At 39.4% G+C, this 25,230-nt stretch overlaps 1 protein-coding gene across 3 annotated transcripts in view; it reads left to right on the forward strand.

Annotated features, from left to right (window-relative positions):
• The first annotated feature begins 1,406 nt into the window (after positions 1–1,406).
• The window catches only part of PDE4B (phosphodiesterase 4B), a 483,376-nt gene continuing 459,552 nt past the window's right edge, over positions 1,407–25,230 (forward strand). The window contains exon 1 of one of the 3 annotated variants that reach the window (XM_033114619.1): positions 1,407–1,423. The gene's annotated coding sequence lies outside the window, so the exon portion shown is untranslated. Of the gene's footprint in view, positions 1,424–1,562; positions 1,658–2,187; positions 2,307–25,230 lie in introns of those variants that run through there. The other 2 variants (XM_033114617.1, XM_033114616.1) reach the window with 2 other exon arrangements.

Raw genomic sequence — 25,230 nt, forward strand, 5'->3', positions numbered from 1 at the left:
CTCAAACTGGTTCTTTTTTTCTTAGATTGAATCACAATTTAAGTTTCCATCCCACACTCTATTCGGGCAACAGTCTATATTTAATAAGTCTGAATAATTACTTCTCACTGCGGTTCAGAAAAAGAGATTATATTGTCATTATTTTACAGATAAAGAGTGTGTCAGAACCATGAGTGTGTTGCAGGATTTATTGGCTTGCCTCCAGATGCTCACTGCCTTGGTATTAGTAATTTTGGCCTTGGGCTCAATTTCAAGCTAATATATAAGGTGGGTGGTATAGAATGTAAAGCAACAGGTCGAAGAAGGCAGCACCTCAGCTGTGGAGAACTGGATGTTCTACACTTCAAGGGCTAGTGCTTGAAAATGTATCCACTTAAACCTTGGAGGGAAAACAGCACAGGGCAGGAGTCTATTAAGTCCCTACTTTAATAAGCTCTCAGGTATGACGTTCGTTGTGTACGTACCTAAAGCTGGTTTGGGTTAACTGTTGAGTAATAGAAGGTTATTCCCACTTCTTTGGCAAGCTCCTATTTGCCGTTTAATACACAGCTCAGAAGGGATCTAATTCACTGACCCATTTCCCCTTCAACTGTAGAAATTTACTCCCACTAATGTAATTGGTATGTGCTTCTGTTGTGTAATACTTGTACTGTCCGTTTTGGGCTTTCATAGTGCTTCTCCCACTAAGCTGTGGGCTCCTTGGGTATAGGGACTGCGTCCTAATCATCTCTGTACCCCAGCATCTGGCACAGTGTATTGTGCTGAGTGCAAAATAGGCCTGCTATAATGTTTATTGGGATAAATTGAGAAATAGGCCAGTTTTACCCATTGAAGTCTTTCTGGTCTCTAGCTAGTTGTAGTAGTTGGATGCGCAGTTCCTGCCTCCCTGTCTTTCTCCTTGTTTCCTTGACAGCTTTCTTCTTTCTTTCTATTACTGAAAGGCCTGGACAACTGGGGTAGAGGAAAACTGTGTCGCCCCCGCCCCAACCCCACCCCCAACAGCAGGCCTCCATCCACCTGTGTTCTTTCAAGCCAGACAGTCATGTTCCCGGGTGCCTGTTGCTGGGTCACACATATCCCAAGTTGTCGGACCCACTCCTAGGGTATCTTAGTGGAGCACCAACTCGGAGGTGATCTGACCCGTTTGTTCAGTAGCAAGCACTGCGCTTGTCTACTCTGGAGCTCCTTTGTGCAACAGGAGAGCAGCGGGCTTTCACCCTCACACCCGCTCCTTCCACATAATTTGCCCCGCTCGCCCCTTCTCCTCCCCCTACCCCGAGCCCTGAGTGCCCCCCTCCCCATCCTTCTTTGTGCAACCCGTGGCTGCGGAGCTTCTAGTACTGTATTCATGGCAGATGAAGAGCGAGTGACTGACACGTTCCAGGGACTGCGAATCGCAGCGAGCGCGGGCGGCAGGGGGAGGGTGCATAGTGGCAGACGGCCTCTGGGATTATGAATGGGGGCGGGGGGGGGCCGACGAGTTTGGGGTTCATACCAGGATTTTCGGCATCCGCCTTTGGATAGGCACGCAGGGCTGTGCGTAATCCTTCAGCTGTGGTGGGAAGGGAGATGCCGTGAGCTCCTGGTCGGGAGTGAGGGTTATTTTGGAAAACTCCCTTGGTGTCGTGCCGGTGGAGTACTGCGGGAGGTCTGCAAGGTAGGTGGGGGAGGAAAACAAGCGAGGTGGGGAATCAGGGAGAGGCCAGCTGGCTGGGGACGGCGAGTCTTGCTCCTTAGAATTGACAGGTGGTGGCCTCAGCAGTTACAACCTACTACACAGCACCTAGTCCGTGCAATATGATCACATTGTTATTCCCCGCACCCGGCTGAAGAGCGCAGCGCGGCAGACCAAGTGCCACCAGCGAGCTGTCTCTTCCGGCGGAGGGGGTGGGGGGTGCAGTGAGGGTACAGAGAGGGGGTTTGGGGGGGCCGTGAAGGAGGAGAGAGAAGCTCAGGGGCCGTGGTGGCCGCCTGTACCGCCCAGGCCGGGGTCCTGGACGCCCGCCGGTCGGCACGCGCGCTCCGCAGCCGCCCCCGGCTCGTGCGCCCCTTTCCGGGTCTCCCCGCCCCGCCTCGGCGGCCACGGGCTCCCTCTCGCTGTCCCGGCTGCACGCTGGCAGCGCGTAGCCGTCCCTGGGGCTGGCTCTTGTGCTTGGCGGAGTGAGGAAGGCTCGCTCGCATTGCACGGACAAGCTGTACCGGGTGGAGCCGCGGCCGGAGCCGGGTGCCCAGAACGCGGCGGCCACCGCGGTGCATCAGCGGCGCCTCGGGCAGCAGGAGGGAGGCTTCCGCGAGGGTAGCCTGAGGTAAGGGCTGCCCAGGAGGCTGCGGGTTTATTGCCCGCTTCTCTTACTTCATCACACATCCAAGCCGAAATGGAAAGTGTAGAGTGCTGTGGGGCTGATGGGGAGCCGGGGGCGGCGGGGGGTGGTGGGAATAGAGTGGGGCAAGGATCGTTGCCTTGACGGCGTTATTGCCCCTTGTAGTAAATTCGCCAACCCTCCTTTCCCTTCTCCCATTCCTTCTCTGCCTCTGCCTCCGCCCTTGGACCTCTTGTTAAGTCTCCGGGAAGGAGAGAGAGCCGAGGGAGGATGGAGAAAAGCAGAGGGATTCGCCCAAGAGTGGGTGATGGATTGGCGCGTGGTGCCCAGTGATTGCGGGCGGCGGGCGCGGGAGGGAGCCTGAAGTACCCAAGAGTTTGCTGGCTGTGGCCCCAGGATAGTCCTGCATGCCGCGGTGGCCGGGGCACCCAGGGGGAGCACCCAAGCCACAGCATAACGAAAGATCTGCCAGGAACTTTTGGGAAAGCACAGGCTCATGTTTGGGGAGGGGTGCTGGGGTGTGCAGAGCCTGACCCTTTCTGAGCTACTTGTGTGCGAAGGGGGACACCCCCCTTCTTTCCTGCCTTCCCTCCTCTTCCATCTTTTTGTTTTGCTTCCTTCCTTCCCTTTTTCACAGAACCCACATCTCTTCCATGTGCCATACTTCCAATAAAATACAAACCCACTGTAGTCATAGCTTTAAAACAAGTGTAAAGAGATCACAGAGACATAGCTGTCAATTACAGTGCGGTCCATTTTAAAGACAAATCTATATGTATATAAATAACATATGATGTGTTATATATTGTATAATATACATATAATGTATATATATACATATATATAATATAGCATGTATTTATTATGCATGGTATTCAATATACACACAAGCCTGGGATAATTTTTAAGAACTACTTTGAGACTCTCACATAAAATTACATAACATTTACATTATGTTAACATCACATGTATATGATGCCACTAAATAGAAAGGGTAAATCTATGCATTCTGTGCCTTAGATCTGTATGAGATGTAAATGTTGTTTGAATCACATCCATCTTTTAAATTCAGAGGTTTCCAGCTACTTGAAAGCCCTGGGCTACACTGCAAGAAAAAAAAAGACACATTAAAAACAAAAACAAAACAAAACAACAAACAACAACCCAAAAACAGACACTGTTTTTTTCCAGTGGATTGTCCACTTTCCCCTCTTTCTTTTTACTAACAGCTAGTTGTTATGCCTATAATTTTCATAAAAACAAACAATCTGGGGACTTCAAAGTGTTTTTGCTTAGGCCTGAAGGGGTCGGGAAGGGGTCTGGAATTATCTGACAAGAAGGTGGATAAGGCAAATGATTTCACTTCAGGTAAGAGGAAATAAAGCTGTACTTTCTTCTGAGGTATCTCATTCATCTTCTGATATCCCAAGAGAAAAACCCTTAATGTCAACATGTGTCTTCAGCATAACAATGGTCTATTCAGCTTTTCAAATCAGTACTTGTAGTACTTGACTAGTAACATACTTGCTGGCTGTTTCTGCTCCTTTTCTTTTTAAACAACAGAATGCCAATTACAAAAAAAATAAGTAAAGTTGTTTAATAGACGATTGGTTGCAATGGTGTTATTGATATGTCGAAGCTCTCTAGATTTCCATCATCTATCTATAGTCCTCATTACAACTGTGAGCTAGATGATTTTGCAATGTACCTACTTGTTTTTTTTCCCCTCTGCTGATTTGCTTTTTAGTTTATTTGTCTTGACATATTTTGCAAAGATGAATTATCTTAAGTTTCTGTAGAGGGTACCCACTTGGGAATGCTTGTTTCTTTTAAATAGAGTTGATTTTTATTTATGGAATAAGAAATCGATCATGTATAGTTTTCTGATCTTGGAGTCCTTGTCTGTCTAGAGACAGGTGTTTAATAATAATGGTATGCACAAATAAGGATTCATGTTCGATAAAAATATCAGATACAGAAATGATATTTTCACTGTGGTTTACAAACTGAAGATTTAATATTGTGAAAGGATAAAGAGGCTCAGGTTGCTCTTAATATCTTATTTGGCTTACTTTGCAAGAGGTACATGATGTCGTTTTGAGGCAGAAAGATTTGGGGGTTAGTGATTGGATTGATCTTTTATTATTATGGCGTAAAACTTCATTGCTCTTCCCAAAGAAGTTTGAGCAGCAGAGTTTGGAGATGTGGGAATGTTGTCGATCATAGGATGAATGGTTGCTTTGAGCAACTGGTGTTGTAGTCACCTCTGGTAATATGGCAGACACCATGATTTGTCAAATCGCGCTTCAAGGAAGAGTTTTTTTGCCCCACCTTCTTAGAGGGCTGTCAGCAGACAGTCTTCAAGGGTCAGGCTCTTGGAAGATTGCCTGAGCTGCAGAAAGCTCCTTTGCTCAAGGTCGTGCATCTTTCCAGGCAACTCACATCCAAAGGCTGATCCTTGTGGGAGTATAAAGGCCTGGCCATCTCAGCCAACTCCAGAAACTCTGAAGGACCGTTCTAGCTTTTGCACTCCCAGTGGAGCATTGCAGTGTCTCCCCTTCCCCATTTCTGCTTCCTACCCCATTCTCAGATGTTAATAGCAAGACAGTCCTTAATAAAATTACATGATCAAAACTTCATCTGTAAGTCGGCTTCCCCAGGGAAGCCAATTTGTAACACCTACTCCATGCACATTCATTTTGCCAGTTTGAATTTGTTGTCTTTGAAAATGTAATGTCACTTCTCACTGGAGGACATTTCCATGTCCCTGCTCCTCTTCTATCCCTCCTTGTTTTGTCATTCTTCCTGACTTTTATTGTACGCACAGTTTCTTTGTCTAATTTAGATCTATTGATTTGAATGTTAACTATCCCATTTCTATTCTTCTAGTAACTATTTTTATGTTTTTAACATTCACATTTTGTCTTAGATAATATTAGTCAAAATATCTATTCTTCTCTTACATAATATAAAAGCCTTATAATGTTGTAATTCTAATCATACTTTATATTTCACAATATTGTACAGTAATGTAGTTCCACCACATTTTTTACATCTACTATGTCATTTTTATATAATTAATTTTTTTGATGTTTTCACAGTCAATGCTTCTTTAAATTTACCCATATTTTCTGTGTTCATTGTTGCTTATTACATCCTTCTCTTTGCTTCTGGATTCAAATTCCTTCTTATGGAAGTAGTTCTTTGATAAGCATATGGAAATGATAAAAATCTCTTAATTTAAAAATTTTTTTTGAGACTATTTTATCCTAACTCTTGAGTAATAGATTATCTGGAAGCAGAATTCTAAGTTGACAATTATTTTTCTCATCACTTTGGAGATATTGTCTTTTAGCCTCTATTTTTAGTGACGAGAGGTTGTTTCTTGGTGGCTTTTAAGATTACTCTGTCTTTGGTGTTCTGAAGTTCTACTATGACATGCCCAGTTGTGGGTTTGTTTTTATTTTTTCTTCTTGCGATTTCTTATGCTTTTCAAATAAGATGACTCTACTGCTTCTTGAATCATTAAAAAATTTGTACCATATCTCATCATATATTATCTTGCCTCCATTCTCTCTATCTATTCCTCTAGAATTCTTATTAGCTATATGTTGGACCTTCTTCTTTTACCTCTCATGTCTGTTACCCCTGTATTATGTTCAATTAGGAAATATTTTAGAGAAACATTTGGATAATCATTTAGGACTATTTTCCAGCTAATTCTTTCTTCATTGAAGTCTTATCTATTGTTCAAATGTCCATTGAGCTATGATTTATTTTTTCACTTCTAGAAATGTTATTTAATGACTTTTCATGTCTGCCTGTTTTTTCCCCTAGGTTTTCTATCTTTTTATGATGGATTCTATCCTTATTTTCTCTCTCTAATAATTATACCTGTACTTAGTTTATAGTTCAGATTGTTCTTGCACTTAAGTTCTTTTGGGGGTTATTCATCCTGAAGGTTGGGTCTGCTGGTTTTTTCCAGAACTATATATCCACTTTAAAGTGGATCATTTCCTCATGTGGTTTATTATTTGGATTATGAGCTCATCTTCAGCCGGGTTTTGCTTTTGGTTTTTCTCTGTGGTACATATTTTACCCAGTTTTTGAAAGTTTCCCTGTAGAGTGATATTGCGTTTGCTTCTATAGAACATCCCAAGGGTTTTGCTGGTCCAGGATCAGCTTTAAAAAAAATTATAGAATTATAATTGACATATGACATTATATTAGTTTGAGGTGTACAACATAATGATTTGATATTTGTACATATTGTGAAATGATCACTACATTAAGTCTAGTTAACATACATAAGATTAGCTTTTACATTAATTTCTTGGCTTGAGATTCCTGCATCATTCAGGGGATATCAGTTCAAATTATGTATGTGTGTTGGTTTAGGGATTTAATTCAAGGAATATTTTTTTTCCTTCTATCCAGAGCTCCAGGAAGAGACGGGCTTTCTTGCTACTTCCAGACCAGGCTCCTAGTCCTTCTTAAACTAAGGGGTCAACTCTTTCAGGGTTCTCGTTATGCAGAGGTCTCAGCTCCAGTTACCTTCCTTTCATGGGCCCCAAACCAAGTGACCTGTCCTTGCACCCATGGTACCTCCAGTCTCTAGGCTTTAATGCCTGTGTCTGAATTCTGTATCGCTTTGGAATTCTGTATTACCAATTTATGTGCCTACTATCCTGATACTTGTTTCCTTTCTGCTCTGATACCTGCAGATTCTTTTTTTTTTCTTCAATATTAACTATTTAAACTAGTTCAATTTTTCTGGTGTTTTGAACATCTAAGTATATATGTGTTTGCAGAAGAAGGGAGTTCAGTCCACATTAATTCCGTTGGCCACGCAAGTAGAATAAGATGTCTAACTATGATTATATCCACTCTGAGAATTGCTTCTCTTCAGTTGCTTTCTTCCACCCCCTGCCAATATCCATACTTTATTATTATTATTTTCAAATTTAATAATACTAGTCCCCTTGTCTTTTTTTTGCCATTATGTGACATTAGCATTTGTATTGAGTTCAGGGAAGTTGTCTTGTAGAGTGTCTCACAGTCTGGATTTGTCTGGTGGTTTACTCACTCGATCAGGTTCGTGTTACACATTTTTTTTTTTTTTAAAGATTTTATTGGGGAAGGGGAACAGGACTTTATTGGGGAACAGTGTGTACTTCCAGGCCTGTTTTCCAAGTCAAGTTGTTGTCCTTTCAATCTTAGTTGTGGAGGGTGCCGTTCAGCTTCAAGTTGTTGTCCTTTCTGTCTTAGTTGTGTCGGTTGCAGCTCAGCTCCAGGTCCAGTTGCCGTTGCTAGTTGCAGGGGGCGGAGCCCACCATCCCTTGGGGAACTCGAGGAATTGAACTGGCAACCTTGTGGTTGAGAGCCCACTGGCCCATGTGGGAATCGAACCGGCAGCCTTCGGAGTTAGGAGCATGGAGCTCTAACCACCTGAGCCACCGGGCCAGCCCACGTTACACATTTTTAGCAAGCGTTCTCCTGCTTGGGTGATGTGTACTTCCTATTGCATCACAGCAGGAGAGTCTGTTAGTCCCGTGATTGGTGACTAAGTTAGATCACTTAAAAGGTGGTTCCTACCAAATTTTTCTTGTGTTTTTACTTTGAGGTTAATAAATAGTACTCTGTAAAGTGATACTTTCAGACTATGTGAAAACGCCACTTACCCACAACTTTCACTCAGTACTTTTTAAATAAATTTTTTTATTTTGAGGTAATTCTAGGTATAATGCAGTGTTAAGAAATAATACAGAAAGATCTTGTGTACCCTGCATTCAGTTTTCCCCAAGAATAATATCTTGAAAAACTATAATGTGATATCACAACCAGGAAATTGACATTGATACAATCTACAGATATTCAGATTTCACCAGTTTTACATTCATTTGTGTGTGAGTGTGTGTGTGTGCGTGTGTGTATTTAGTTCTATGCAGTTTTATCACTGTAGGTTTGTGTATTCACTACCACAGTCAAGATACAGAATAGTTCCATCCCCACAGGATCCCCTGTGTTGCCCTCTTTGTTACTACACCCACATACCTCCGCCCTCTGGCCCCATTCCTAACCATTGACAACCACTAATCTGTTCTCCATCTTAATTTTGTCATTTCAAAAATGTTATATAAATGGAATAATAGATTATGTGATCTTTGAGATTGCTTTTGTTCCCCCATACACCGCAATTCCCCAGAGATTCACCCACATTGATGTATGTATGAATAATTTATTCCTTTTTATTGCTGAGTACTATTCCATGGTATAGATGTACCACAGATGTTTAGATATTCATCCACTGAAAAACATTTGGGTTGTTTGCAGCTTTTGGCTGTTATATGATTAAAGCTGCCATGCACATTCTTGGACAGGTGTTTGTGTGGAAGTAAGATTTTCTTTGGGTTAAATGCCAAAGGGTGTACTTGTTGAGTACTATGGTAATTGCATTCTTAATTTTATAAGAAATTGCCAAACTGTTTTCCAGAATGATTGTACCATTTTACCTTCCCAGCAGCAATGCATGAGTGATCCAGTTTCTCTGTATTATGTTAGAGTTTAAGTTTGTCATTATATTGTTTTTGTTTGTGTTCTCTGTCTCTTATTCCTTTATTTCTCTTTTCTTGCCTTCCTGTGAGTTACTTAAACATTTTATTGGATTCCATTTTGATTTGTTTCTAGTGTTTTGGGGTATATTTCTTGGTATAGTTTTCTCAGTGATTCCTCTGGCTATTATTATATATATTTAGGTCTCTTTACTCTCCCTTCTTTTAAAATACTTTTGTTTAAGTATAAGCTGTTACATTTTTTGTTTCAATCATTGAATGTGATTTAGACAATTCATATTGGGAAGGCATTTGTAGTTGATCATTTTTTCCTTTCAGCACCTGAAATATGTGCCACTTCCTTCAGGCTTCGTGCTTTCTAATGAGAAAATCATTGTTGTTTGAATTAACGCTCTGCTAAAGGCCATGTGCCATTTTCCTCTGGCTTTAAGAGATTTTTCTTTGTCTTTAGTTGTTTAGAAGCTTAGGAATGATGTGTGTTGGTATAGATTTCTTTGGGTTTATTCTATTTGGGGTTTGATCAGCTTCTTAAAACTATAGATTTGTGTTTTTCACCAAATTTGGGAAGTTTTCTGGCATTATTTCTTCAAATACTCTTTCAGCCCACTGTCCTTCTTATCTCCTTTAGGGACTCCGATGATATGAATGTTGGATCTTTTGTTATTGCCCCACAGGATCTTGTTCATCCTTTTTTTAAAAATTTTTTTGTTTGTCTATTTTGTCTCTTTTGTTCCCATTGGATAAATTCTATTGATCTATTTTCAAGTTCACTGATTCTATTATCTGTCATATTCACTATTGAGCTCATACACTGAGTGTTTTATTTTGATTATTGTATTTTTTAGTTTGTATTGCCATTTGGTCCTTTTTAGAACTTAGACATCATTGCTGAGATTTTATATTTCTGTTTTTTTTTTTTAAATTTGTTTCCATTTGAATTTGTTTGTTGAAGCATTTTTATAATGGGTGCTTTAAAATCCTTACCAGATAATTCTAATATCGGATTCACTTCAGTGTTGGTGTCAGTGATTGTCTTTTCTCATTCAAATTGTGATTGTATCCTGGATAATTTGGCTACAGTGTTAGGAGGCTCTTGGTCCTATTTAAATCTTCTATGTTAGCAAACAGTCACCTTGTTTAGGTTTAGCACACAGGTCCCCTGAATTGCTTTTGTGTGTTGTGCTTCCAATGGCAATTTAGTCTCCAGAGAGTTTGTGCTGCTGTTTTAGTCTGCCTGACGTGTTTGGAGCTTCTGGGGCTACCACTGAGCCCTTCTGATGCCACTGGATGGGGGCAGGGAAACTCTCCCTAGGCCAGGCCCCACTAGTACCTCTAGGTGAAGGAAGGGATTCCTTGGCCGGTAGGAATAAGGAGCATCCCTGAGCCGGGAGCTTGTTGTGGCAGGATTCCCCTCGCTGGTGCTGTGAGGCCATCTGGTGTTGCTGGCTGGACCCCAGTTAGATGCAAGGGGAGAATGGGGCTACCTATATCATCTAGTGCTAGGTTGGGGGTTGGGAGGCTCTGGCCCAGGGAACCAGAGGGATTTGTTGCGTAGGGATTTGTAAGGCAACATACCGCTCTGTTGTTCCTCTTGCACGGGGGTCACTAACCAGTCCACCTCTTTCTTTTCACTGTTCTGAGTCCTCCTTTCATTGCCTCTCTCATTATTTCTAGGGTTTATAGTTGTATAAAGTAGGGAGAGTTTGGGAGAGATAAGTGTAGGCCATCTTATCTAGACTGGAAGTGTATGCTTTTTTAAAACACTCTAGCTTAAGTCCTCAGTCACATTCTCCATTAATATAATTGAAAATGCTAGGTTGTGTTTTCCTAGAATATATGTTTGTTCTAGAGACACAGCCTAAACCTCTGTTGAAAAAACTGGTGCATATCTGATTTAAATTAATTGATAGTACTGTAGTCAGATAATTAAATTTAAAGTCACATCCAGTCAGTGGAATCTAAGACAAAAATCTATGTTTGTGATATTTTCTCTGTCAAACATTTTTCTACAAGTTTTCTTAAAGCATTTGAAAAATATTAGTACCGTTTACCTGTTGCCATCTCTGAGGAGTGCTAAAATAATCCTTTTTCGGATGGATACTTTCAACTGTAGAGAAAATATGTGACATTATTTGCGTAGGCAACTTGCTGATATTTTGAGTGGATTAAGGAAGAGATACCAGGATTCTGTCTTTGGCTCGCCTGGTTTACACCACAGTTCTGACTCACAGAATTCTGGCATTTTTAGAATTGAACGTGAACTTAGAGATCACCTATTTCAACCCTATTGTTTGATGTTTAAGAAAATGGATACTTTGAAGGCCATAAAGAAGCCTTGGTGCCTTCAGTTCAATAATAGCAGGACTTGTTTATTTTGAATTCTTAGTATTTAATAATGTGATGTTTTCTTTAAGAAATCAGAATCATTTTCTTTTTAGAAGACTTATTGAAATTTTATATTGAGGCATGATTTTTCAGTTCCCTTTTCTAATGAAAACGAGTACTTTAAGAAGTTAGGATAGCATGATGGTACTCTTTAAAAAATAGGTGCGCTTGAAAATCTGATGATCATGTGACCAATTAACCAGAAAAATAAACATCAACTCAAAAACTTTATGGACAATATTGAGGGTGTATGCTCTAGGGGTGTATGCACTAAATGCTGTGTTTGTGTTATTTGTACCGTGTGACCTCTGTGAATGGTCTTTGCAAGGGAAAGTGACACGGGGATAATGCCTCATTTAATAGACGCTCCCTTAAAGGCTTGTTTATCATGGCAGTTGTCCTGGCACAGGGCATCGGTGTGCTGAGGAATTTGTTTTCCTGCAGGTTCTGGAGACCCAGTAGGTGAGAAGGATATAGCAGGATCAACAGGTGTTAAAACAGACTATGGGGAACAGAAACAGGCAACTCAGCCCACGATACTTGCTTTCTCCTCCCCCTTGTACACATATACACACACCTCAAGATTCCTCGTCTATTTCTGTCTGCTGTCCCCATCTCACTGTATGGAGAAACATTGTCTCTTAGAGAGAATTCTCCTTTTCTGTAGTAAGGCTGCTCTGCTGGTGGTCATTTAAACCTAATTTCACCCTTATAAAATATTGGGGGCTAAAAGACGAAAGCTTGTGGTGTCACTTGATGTATTTATTGGGGACTTTTTGGGGGTAAGGAGAAACACGTTTTTCTTATATTATGGATCAAAATAATTTAATAGCATGGAGTGATAAATGTCTCTGAATTCAGAGATGTGGAACTGAGGCCAGTATTTGTTAAAGTAGTTGAAATTGCTATTAAGGAAGCTGCCTATATATACTTATAGGAAGCTCCTATATAGTCAGTCCTCTGTGACTAGCACAACTCCCTGGATGAGAGGTAAGACCTTGCAATGACTTGAAGTGCTATGATGTTCACTAGAGTGAAAAACTGAATACAGGAAAATGGCAGCGGGGGGTGTATAAAAAGAAATAGTGACACAGTTTGCCCCCCACCTCCCTAGTGCTTTTACATCTTTTAAAATCTTGAAGAGAGTTGTTTTCAGGGTTACTCTTTAGTAATTGAATCATTGCGTACTGGCAATCAGAAGTCCTGAGTTCCAGTTCTACTATGCCACTAAGTAGATAAATGACATTCCCTCTGTAAGCCCCCGGGTATAAAATAAGACTGTGAATTATAATAATCTCTAAGATTCTTTCCAGCATTATGAGTTCGTGACACTTCTCATTCGTAGGCGTTACTTGACACAATGTTAAGGGAATTTTTTGATAGGCCTGTATACGTATTATTTAAAATAAATCTCTCCAGGAAACTAATTTTTTAGTTTGAAATTATTATAATACCTTGATAGGGTCAGACATTTTCACTAGTTAGAGAGGTCATAATTGGATTAGGACTACCCAACTCTATGGATACAACCACAGCACAATTTGAGGAACAACTACTTTAATGCTGATAGTGATAATGGCAATGGTAACGATGTTAACGTGGATGACACTAGATTGAATCGGTGGGGAGGAGTATCGACATTGCAGATTGCTCATTAAGTAGCCACGCACCCCCTTTCTCTTTCATCTTCCTGGGCTGTACAAGTTGGAAGGCAAATCATTTTACTTTGCAGCCTCCCTGGAAGCTAGGAGTGGCCCGTATTACAAAGATGAGATGGCAATTTATGGGGGATGTTTTTTTTCTTGAACAAAAAAGGAAAGCTTCTCAAGGAGAAGACTCTTGCCCTTGACTCTTACCCCTTCTTTTTCAGTAGGGCATGGATGAACTGCTTTGAGGTGAGCAGCCACCTTGCACACAGGGAGAATAAAACCACATACTTAGGAAGATGAAGCAGAAAAACAGATGTAGCTTGGAATCTTGATGACATCTTCGAGTAGATCTGTCAGCTCTGCATTGCTTATGTCCAGTCTTACCATTCTGTGAGAAAAAGTGAAACCCGTAACTGTCTCTTCCACTACTTATTAGGTTTTCTGTTATACCCAGCCAAACACGTTCATAGCTGAATATGTAAAGTAATTGTTATGACTTTGTAGTTTACCTTTTTGAAGTATAAAAGTAGTGTTTACAGAACTTTGTAATTACTAATTTTGGACTGCAAAATTTAACCTAGTTTGTACAAATATTGTCATTTTGAGGAAGCCTGGATGTGAAAATTTTGGATAATTTGTAAAATTTTTATTTTATTGTCCATACCATACCATGGAGAATAGCAAAAGACTCCAAGAGTTTCAGTTTTGTATTGCTTAGAGAATATTTCAAATTTTATTCAATGGGTAAAATTTACATGAGGGAAAGTATTTCTGTGAGTCACACCTCCTACTTAGCTCTAATCTTCGGTAAGATGGGGATACAGCTAGAGAATACCAATGAGTCTTGAAAAAATGTTTCCTTATTTGGTTTATAGGCAAAAATATATAGCAGAGTGAGTTGCCCTCTTTACTGTTTAGTCTAAGTTTATTTTCAGCAGATTCCTTCATACTTTCATATGACTAAGAACTACTTTAAGAGGAGGACTTTAAAGATTGAAGGATGATAGCCATTTGCAGGAAGTGAATATAAAATATGTAAAATAATTTTTTGTGTGACATAGTATGTGCACACTGTCCATTTGTGCTTAAGTGCAGGAAATTAATTTTTGCATTAAGCCATATGATAAGGGAAAAAGAAGGATCTAATTGGGATATATTTGTGTTATTTTACCAACTAGGATTGCATTCATTTGAGAATAACTGATAATTTGACATATAACACACTGCAAGTAAGGAGTTTATTGTATATGCCATGAACTGTCTGGAGGGAGATGGCCCAAGGCTGGGGCAACTGCATAAGGAGATTATCAAGGATTTAGGCTCTTTCTTGCTTTTGGCTCTACCATCATTCGAGTCTGGCTTTTATTCTGTTGGTGGAAAGTCCATGAACCTCCAGGCATGGCGTCTGGACCACAGCAGGAAAAAAGGGGCCGGACAAAAAGCAAGGCACACATTTGCTGAGTCAGAAAACAGGGTACGGAAAATGATAGCTTCTGGGAATATGCATCTGGTAGATTTCTAGTAGTATCTTATTCATCTGAACTATTTAATGGCCATCCCTAACTGTAGAGATGTCTGAGAAATAGAGGATTTTTCTTTTTTTCCTCCATTTTAATCTGGGAAAATTGGTACCTCCCAAACTGTCAGGATTTTCTTATACTAAAGAAGAAAGGGAGAATGGATATTGAGTAGGCAACCATCATTGTCATTGGATATGAAGAAAATGTCTCTGCTTTTAAAATCATATTTGTAATGTTATATCATAAATGCATAATTTGGAGATACCTTAAAATATGACAGTTTAAAAATAGTTGTTATTTGCCTTAAAGTCCTAGAGGGTATAATCATTTAAAGTTTTGTATCAGTTGCCACTTACTGAGATTGAGATAGCTGACTAACATAAATCTCAAAGCGTATCTTGATAGTCATTGGTATTAAGCTAATTGAGGGCAGAAAAGTTATCATTTCCTTCTACAATGAATAACGAGATATGTGAGTGTGAAATTCTAAGAAATCAGACAGTGACAACATTATATACTATTCATTCATGAAATACTGTGCTTTGTTTTTTGTTTAAATTTCATTTATATATTTTGAGCTATTTGTTATCCTAAAAATTTTAATGACATATGTGAATAATACCTAGGATCAGATATTTATTTTAAAAAGAATAAAATTGGCCCAATTCCAGCATTTCTACTTTGTCATTCTCATTCTGTATATTGACAGAAATACCCTGTAATTGAGAGTTTATTCTCCAATTGATGTAGGCACTCTACTTAGAAGCTGTTTATCCATATCAAGAAGGATAATGGATCTTTTCTGGTTAAATTTTTTCCATTAAAATAGGATGAGGCAACTGTTCTCACCACACTTCAGAGGGATAGTAAAAAGATAAATGAAATAATGGATGCAAAGTGCCTATTTTTGCTCTGAAAGGTGTTATATAAATTCTATAAATAGTATTATTAACGTGCAAACAAGATGATGGGTGAGCATTTCTAAAAGTGGGTATCATAATTAGGAATTTTGAGTGTGGTCCTCAATGTCAGTTTATTTTATTTATTTATTTATTTATTTATTTATTTATTTAATTTTATTTTTTAAATTTATTGGGGTGACAATTGTTAGTAAAATTACATAGATTTCAGGTGTGCAATTCTGTATCACATCATCCATAAATTACACTGTGTGTTCACCACCCAGAGTCAGTTCCCCTTCCATCACCATATATTTGATCCCCCTTACCCTCATATCCCACCCCCCAACCCCCTTACCCTCTGGTAACCACTAAATTACGTTCCCCAGATTAATTTTCAAACCCCGTGGCCATCCTGTGGTCACCGACTGCCCTCCAATCCCCTCACCCTCCCCCCCACCCCCCACCCCTCCCGTCCATCTAGCAACCCTCAGTTTTTCCTCTTTGTCTCCAAAACTGTTTCTGATTAGTTCATTCACTTATTCTTTTCTTTAGATTCCGCAAATAAGTGAGATCATATGGTACTTATCTTTCTCTGTCTGACTTATTTCACTTAACATAATGTTCTCTAGGTCCATCCATGTTGTTGCAAATGGTAAGATTTCTTTCTTCTTTATGGCTGCGTAATACTCCATTGTATAAATGTACCACAGTTTCTTAATTCAGTCATCTACCGATGGGCATTTTGGTTGTTTCCATGTCTTAGCTATTGTATATAGTGCTGCAATAAACATAGGAGTGCATAAAGATTTTTGAATTGAAGTTTTGGATTTCTCCAGATAGATACCTAAGAGTGGAATTACTGGATCATAGGGTAGTTCCATTTTCAGATTTTTGAGATACCTCCATACTGTTTTCCATAGTGGCTGCACCAATCTGCAATCCCACCAACAGTGCACAAGCGTTCCCTTTTCTCCACATCCACGCCAGCACTTGTTGTTTGTTGATTTATTGATGATAGCCATTTTGACTGGGGTGAGGTGGTATCTCATTGTGGTTTTTATTTGCATTTCTCTGATGGTTAGTGAGGTTGAGCATTTCTTCATATGTCTGTTTGCCATCTGTATGTCCTTTTTAGAAAAATGTCTCTTCAAGTCCTCTGCCCATTTTTTAATTGGATCGTTTGTTTTTTTGGAGTTGAGTTGAGTGAGTTTTTCAAAGCAGAGCAATATAGAAACACATTTTTATGTTCTTGTACTGAATTATCAAAGGTAAACCTCATTTTGAGGGGTAGAGAAAGTACAGAAACAGTTTCAAAGAGAGAGGTGATTTATTGAATAATGCTCAGTTATAAAAAGTCCTTTGGGTCGCTTAAGTGGTTACAGAAATGGGAAAACTCTGATTAAAATGTGAACTCTTATTAAGACCTAGGGTGGAACTTTTAATGGCCATATCTTGAAAATAATGAGATTCTGCTTAACTCATAAAAATCTTCAGAAAAGGTTTTTGTAATATTTTTAATAAAGGCTTTTATTATCCCCTTGGCTACAGGTGTTTATTCATTGAAAGATAATTTGAGATAGAAAGTCGTTCTTTATTTTTTACTTGAACTGCCATTCTTTCTATGTGCTAAGTTACCAGTAAAAATGAGTTGCATTATATAGTGATAAGAACCCTTGACTTTGAGCCAGGGATCAAGGTTCATGTCGCAGGTTTGCCACTAATTACCTGTGTAACTGTGAAAATTATTGTATTGCTTTGTGTAAAGAAACCTCCTTTAAGCCAGCTCCTTCTCTTTAGGCATTCTAAATTTAAGGTGTTTAACTTGACTAGTTGAGGTCATAGGAGAAATTCACGTCTCTGTGGGAAGAATACTGGTGGTCTTTGATGTCAGTCTTATGGTGGTGGGCGGTCAGCCATGAAACCGGCATGTGAAAGCTGGTCTGGAAGTGGCTACAAAGAGGGAAGCTTTGCTTTTCTCTGTGCCTTATTCTCTCGTGTGATTTGTTGAAGGTTAAAGGCTTATTGGTAGTTTATGCTAAAGAGTCAGCAACTGCAATGGAACAAAGTTGGCCCATGAAGGATAGCATGCCATACTGTGTAAATCAGATTATCCTGATGATTTTATCTCTCTCTTTTTAAAAATTGCTCCAAGTCTTTAGAAAGTCTTGTTTAAGTGTCTTATCTCTTTTTTGAAAATTATGGGGAAGGTCAAATGTCAGCTAGAGCTGTAGGTGGGAAGAGTGCCCCCTAGCCCAAAACAGTGCAGTTAGCAGGAGCAATAATTAGAGAGTAAGAAATTGTTAAGAGAAGATATGGAGGACATCACAATAGGGCTTGAGGAGCTGTGATGTCGGGTCACGCGCGGCGACGAGGATTGTGGGGAGCAAGGAGGGCAGCGCAGGGTTAAGAAATACAGTAGCCATGAAGAGTGTACAAGCAGGGCCAAGGGACTCTAGCTTCAAGGACTGAGCCCCGAATTGGGCCTAGGGCCTATGCATAGCTTTTATTAGTTAGGTGGGGGAATAAAGGAGATAAAGCTTGTCAATCTCAAGATCTGTGAATTCCATACACCGTACTAGGAAACTGATTCAAGCCAATCACCCTTGCCTGCAGGCAGCTGAACCGTAAGTCTCAGGATGTATGTACTTTCCCAAGGGACAGTACAAACCTTTATGCATATGAATAGATGGAGAGCACATCATTGAATCTCTTCCCCTGCAGATTGTGGGAAGGAATGCAGCCACAGAGGCAGAGGCTGTCCTTAGCCGGGGAAGGTGGGGGGCTGTGCCCACCTCTGTGAACCCCGTGGGTTCTCCTGTTGGTCCTCATTCGGCTGTGCCTGGCTTGAGTTGTCCCCTGCATGGGGAATCTTACTCGTTATTGGCTGACAAGCCATCTTTCTGGGGCCAAACAGGGAGACATAAGGTGCAAGCACAAAGGTGAAGCAAAGTCCCTGAAAGGATCCGTTTCACAGACTCTCCTTGCTTTAGGGGCAGGTACGAGGAGACAGACGGGTAGGCTGCTGCGTGACAACACTGTGGCCGGTGAATACCTATAGAGGTCCAGTTGTCATTTCCCAAATGGAAACTCTTCTTCCACTGCACACCTTCGAAGCTTGGAGTTTACTTTTGTTGAAGAAGATGACAGGTTCTCAGAAGGCTTGCTATTCTTCATCTGGAAAATGAAGGGATTAGACCAGGTCATAGTTTCACAGCCATTTTTATTTTCTCCCTTCTGATTCACTTGTTCTGAAAGATTTTTGCCTACTGAACTATTTCTATAAGTGCATCTTTTAAATGTAACCAGAAGTATATAACACAGCCAATTAGAGCCTCCAATTAATATGAGATAACTAATGTGACCATTCTGAGAAATTATAATTCAGCCTAAAGCATACAAATTTGACATTTTTGTTCATTTAAGAATGCAATAAATGTTTACAAATTTTTCAAATTGCAAATTTGCATTTTGATATGTCATCTAAAGGCAGTGGTCCACTGTTCTACCTTTCTTCATCTCTGATTCCTACTTCCTAGAGGTATTACCTTCAAATACTGAACTATTTCCTTATGTTTGCCTCCATTTTGTAGAAACAAGGTATGCTGCTATTTATTAATTTTTAGTTTTATTCTTTATATAGTTATTTCCTGCTATGGATGATGACACACACACATTCACCTACTTTGTTTCCTCAATTTAATTTCTAAATTTTTAAAATTTTAAATTGCTATGACTGTATCACTCACAGCTGAATCATTCCATGTACTACGATTACATTTCCTTTCTTATAAATGTTTTTATTTTCCTCATATTTCATAACTGTTTCAATCATTTTATTTTGCACAATTTTCAAAGTATCTCTCACTATTTTACCCCATCTAAATTGTAAATTTCTTCCTAATATACTTAATCACACCATCTACACATTTTATCTTCTTATTGGTCACATGCATTTTCAAGCTATCCATACATTTGCTCAATGTTGTCATTTTGTAATTTTCTTATTTCATCTCAATGAGTTAGAGTAATCTTAGGCTGAGGCGACAAGTAGCCCCCAAATCTATAATGGTTCAAACACAACAGAAATACATTTCTTGCTCATGTCACACTGAGGAGCTATTCCAGGTGAGCCTGGGAGGGGAGTGGGTGGCAGCTCTGACCTGCTGTTCCGGGTGAGTGAGATGGGTGCTGCTCCGCTTCCCGCAGTCACTCAGGGTCTCTGATTAGAGGTGCTACTGTTTTCAGTACATGGGTTCCAAAGTAGCCATGGTGAGAGCTGGGAGGTGGTCCTGAGAATGGCTTACACCCTTTGCACTTAGATATCTTTCCCTAGGACTCAGTCTTATGGCCAAACCCAATTATAAGAGAGGCTGAAATAATGCTGTCTAGCTGTGTGTCCAGAGAAGAGGACAAGGGGTTCGGTAGACAGCTAATAGCACTTGAGTGCAGTCATTCTGCAGATTTCTTTACTTCTTTCCTGTGTTGGATCCCTTGTTTCTTCATTTCTGTAGCTCTTGCTCTTTCTGATTTAGTCTTTTGTTTTGAGGGATGGAGTAATCTTTTAATATCGTCTCAAGAAAGGGTGTGTTGAAGGTAAAACTTTTGAGATATTTTATATCTGAGAATGTTTTTGTTCATTTTTACACCGGATGGGTGGTGTGTTTTGAAGGTAGGATCCTTGTCAGACATCATTTTCCTACAACTCCTTCCCACATTTCTTAGATTCCATAAGATATTGTATTGTCTTTCCTTTGGTTTCTTGTTTATCTCTTTCTAGAACGTCTATTACTGTATTTCATTTAATCTTACATGTTTTCCATTGTAAGATACACCATTGTTTTATGTGTCACCAAGAAAAATGTATTTTCAATTAAACTATGGACAATGTTTTAGTATCACTTAGAATATTAATTTTATTCTGATTGAAAGAACATGATTTAATTAAAGATAAAGTGTATCATATATCTCTCCTGTGACTGCATAAAAAAAGAACACATACTGAAATCGATTGGACTAGTTGTTCTGAAAACATATTCACATTACGAATTTCTCTAAGTCCCATTTGAACTCCAAGTCATAAACGTCTGTGTTCTTCATCCATGCACTATCCCTCTGTGTGCCAGCAATAGTGCTGGTCCTGAAAAGATACTTAGCAATCATGGAGAGTGATCCTCCTCTGTGATTGATGCTCTGGGAATATTGTTAAAAATGCTTGATGGATGGTTGCCAGATGGGGGCGTTGTTGGGAAGAGGGGTGAAAAATTTAAAGGGGTTGAGATACACAAATTGCCAGTTAGAAAAACCAGTCATAGGGATGTCAAGTACAGCACAAGGAATATAGTCAATAATATTGTAATAACTATATATGACGCCAGATAGGTACGAGACTTACTGGGGTGATTACTTTGTGGTAAGTTATATAAAAATCTAATCTATGTGGTACACCTGAAACTAATATAATATTTATGTCAACTGTAATTGACAAATTAAAAAAAATGTTTATAAAATGCTTGATTCACACTGCTCTTATCCCTTCCTCACAGGCATATGATTTCTAGATGTTAAAAGAGTTCCATTATTGTCTCTTGGGTTTTCTTCCAACAAACTAATACTCACTGTGCAAGTTTTCATGACTGTGCAGATCATAACACCCAGCTCATTACTGCTGCCTCTCTGAGAGCAATTGTGAGATACTATCGATTGTAAGATGGGTCCGATTTCAGAGCTATAATGATGTGGAGAATGTGCATAATATTTACATGTTGAACCAACTGGATGAACCCTTTAAAATGTTTTTATCATTTCAAATCCAGTTTTTACATCTTATATATTGTTATAAATCTTATTTTACTATGGACAGAGGGATAGAGAACAGTCTGACTCTTCTACTGTGTGCCTTCACTGAACTTGAATTTTCTCAAGATGAAATGGTAAGAATCCGTTGGGATCCTTTACCTCTAAAAGCAGCACGTGTGCCAGAAGACTCACTGAACTTGGAGGTGATGAAAACATAAGAAGTACCCCATTCACGATTCGGGCATCCTTTTGTAAGTGCATTAGGGAACCAGACCTAAAAGCAATGCGAAACATTTTTCCGGCTGTCCCTCTGCATAGATTCACAATTATAGTATACATGCTATCCTATAACTATCTATTTACCTAAAATTGAATATAGATCTCTAGCATCTTTACGAATTGCTACATAGTATTCTATTGAATAAATGTATTGTGCTTTATCTAATCCTTTCTCCGATGTTGAACATTAAATTGCTTCCATTTAATTTTTGCAATTAAACAATGCTTTAATAAACATCCTAATATACATGTTTTCATTTGCGGAGTTAAGGGCTATATAGATTTTAAAGGCTTTTTGCCACCAAATTTCCTTTCACAAAGGTTATACCAATTCACACTTTCACCAACTGTCTGTCAGAGTGACCATTTCCTCACAAGCTTCTAATTCTGGGTTTCATCAGTCTTTTGCTAATATGAGGAGAGTAAAATGATCTCTTTGCTGTTTTCAATTTTGTTTTCTTTGATTACTAGGAAGTCTGAAAAACTTTTGTTTTTTTCGTTGTTTTCCTATCTGATATGGTGTCCCCGGAGAGAGAAAGAGGCTGCCCTCGTAGGGTGGGCATGAGCAGGGCAGCTGGAGCGGTTCCTTTGTTGATGTTAGTAAAAGGTATCTGACAGAGAATGTAGTTACTCCTTTGGATTCCTGGAAGGTCTAGGGAACTCTGTGGTTTAAACCCTTTAACCTTCACAGAGTTCCTTTTCTTTGCCTTCCCTAAGTGGCTGGAGGCCTTCCAGGCACCTCAGTTTTTGGTGCTTTGACCATGGTTTCTGTGGGAGAACAGAGCTGCCACCCCCCGACTACCTGAGCCTCACTAGTCTGGTAGCCTGGTTGGTTTCAGGGCGATATGTACAGTAGGGGAGCTGTCAGTAGGACTTTGAGTCAGTGGAGAGTAAAGCGGGGGGTCCACAGAACAGGTGGAAGAGCCACACGCCTTTGAAGGCAGACAGTAGAAGGCAGAGTGAGGGAACAGATGAACTCTAGGCAATTGTCCACATACGGAAGGGGCGCGTGTTGGAAAGGTGGGCGGAGGTCACGTGTGAACTTGGAGTGAGCCTTGATTGTGACTTTAAGGAGTACGCTCTTTATTTTAAGGCCGTGGAGGGCTCTGAGAGTTTTGGAGTCCTGGTATGATGAGACCTGACAAATAGGAAAGCTAATAACTGGATGACATTTGAAAGGGATGCAGGCAATACAAAAGGTTGTATTCCTGGTCTCTGCATAAATCCTGCAGTTTATGTTTAGCTTTTTTTTTTTTTTAATTGTGATTTCTGTTTAGAGGGACACAGAGTCAGGTGAATGCTTCCAGTCCAGGGCGGTTGTAGTTTATTTCTCAGAAAGAAAAGTGGGAAGCAGCTCATTTTTTTTACAGACAGGTCAGGCCTTTAGGATATGTATAAGTATTGGGGGTGTCATCCCAATAAACTTTAATTAAAAAAAAAATATATATATATATAGGTAGTAACAGAGAGAGAAGTTGTTTTTGAGCATGTCATGGGGTATGTGGGTAGATATTTGGCATATTGAAATGCTGAATGAATTCAGAAACTATCAAAAATATCCTATAGACTTGCTGTAAGATCATCAACTGCCAAATGGCAACAAATGTGTAATTTCAAATGGATAATGCAATGGTTGTGCCATTTAGACTAGCAAAGTTCTACGTGTTCTATTTTTTACTTTGTATATGGACACATCTTTCATATCCGAAATATTAGAGTAAATGAGCTCTAAATACTGCCTTCATTTGATTGGGAAATTATCTTAAGCACATGATACAGGATATTTAAAAAGGCTTTAACATTAATAACTTGGAATTGGATGGTTTATGACTATTTTCTTATGTTCATTGAATTTTGAACCATATTTTCTGAAATAGCATTTATTATACGCTTAGATATAATCTGCCTTGGCTTGGCAGTCAGTAACTGAATAAGTAATTTCATCTTTGGTATTACTGCCTGACAAACGCTGATTTTCAGACATGGTCATAAAACCTCATTAATAGTCAGTTTTTAGAGATAGGATGGTAAATATCTTCTAATAAATCATGTCTTGTGCTTAGCTCATTTATGAGTAGTTATTACTGTGAATATTTTTGGTACTCATAAAATGCAGTTAAATTTGTAGCTGAAGAATTCAATTTTTATTCTTCCAGTAACTGTAGCCAAGGGCTGTACTCTGCTTCAGCCTAGATAAGTTGTAGTGACGTTCCTAGGCCAAAAGAAGGAAGCTTGATTAAAGGTGGTGGGTGGTGAGAGGAAGATGCAGTGTATAGCTTTCCTTCCAAATGCAGTTATTGGGCTTCTCCAAGGTGGAGTGTTTATAAATTATGGGGTATTCTAGCAGTCCTCAGTCCAGACTTTCTGCTCTACCAAAGGCAATTTTTACTATTTCTTTCAACATTTGTACCCTTAAAAAACCTAGTTTTCTCTCTGGGGGGAAGGTAACTAGTATTTATTGAGCATGTAACATGTGCCAAGTAACTTAGTCAATGCTTTAAAATGCTCTCATTTAATTCTTACTATAACCTTGTGATAGAGGCATTATTATACTCATATTAAAGATGAAAACAATAAGTCTCAGCCAGATTAAATTATTTGGTTAACTCTATGTAGTATGAGGCTATGTTTCTTGCCTTTCACCAATCCAAAATCTATAGTTTTTCTAGGTCCTGCTTAAGATTCAACATGTTAAAATTTAAAAAAATACTTATTGAGAGTTTTATTATGTTTCAGGTGCATAAATTATCTCATGTAATGTTCACTAAAACAAACAAACAAACAAACAAACAAACAAACAAACAAACAGGAGAAGTAGGTATATTTATTTTCTCTGTAAAGATGTGGAAACTGAGAGGTTCAGAGTCTGAGTAATTTGTTCAACATCACACAGAGCTAGGATTCAAACCTAGGTCCATCTGTCTCCAAAGCCTATGCTTCCACTATTACATTGCTTTGTAAGTCTTTGTCTTTATGGGTTATGTGTTAAATTTATTATTTTTATAATTGTTTTTAATTTTTTTTTGTTGCTGCTTACGTACATACAGTACTACTTTTTCATACGAATGCAATAAAAGCTAATATGGAGGGCCTACTACACGCCGTTAGTGCTTTGCTAAATGCTTTGTCTGTAATAGGGCTTCTTAGTCTAAACACTGTTGACATTTGGGGCCAGATGATTGCTTATCATTGGAGGGGGGGTTCTGTCCTGTGCATTATAACATGTTTAGCAGCATCTGTGGCCTCTTCCAATAGCATTCCTCCCCCTCTCCCCAGTTGTGGACACCAAATATACCTCCAGACATTGCCCAATACTTTTTGTGGTGGGGAGGAAATCACCTGGGATTGATAAACACTCGTCTGTATTATCTCATCCTATCCTCAGTGCACACTGTGTTTGAGGCTCACACCCTTATGATCTCAATTTCACACAGGAGGAATAACTTAACTCAGGATCACATGGCATCTCCAGGACGCAAACTCAATGCTTACATAGAACTTTGGACTAACTTTTGCTTTATTTCATGGGCTGTCTTCAAATTTAACTTGAAAGTTCTGGAAGTCTTGGGCTTTGTCAGATTCTTCTCTTCCTTCTTCTCCTTCCCCTTCTCCTTCTCCTTTCCTTTCTCCTCCCCTTCCGCTTCTCTTTCTCCCTCCCGATCCTTCTCTTCCTCCTCCTTCTTCTCCTTCTTCTTCTTTTTCTTCTCCCTCTTACCCCAAGGACACCAGGAAAAGTATTTAAAATTGCAGTGCTTTCAGAGATGTTCATTAAACAAATGACCCATTTTATGTGGGTCATATTTAAA

The sequence above is a fragment of the Rhinolophus ferrumequinum genome, chromosome 9, assembly GCF_004115265.2.
Source record: "Rhinolophus ferrumequinum isolate MPI-CBG mRhiFer1 chromosome 9, mRhiFer1_v1.p, whole genome shotgun sequence".
NCBI lineage: Eukaryota > Metazoa > Chordata > Mammalia > Chiroptera > Rhinolophidae > Rhinolophus > Rhinolophus ferrumequinum.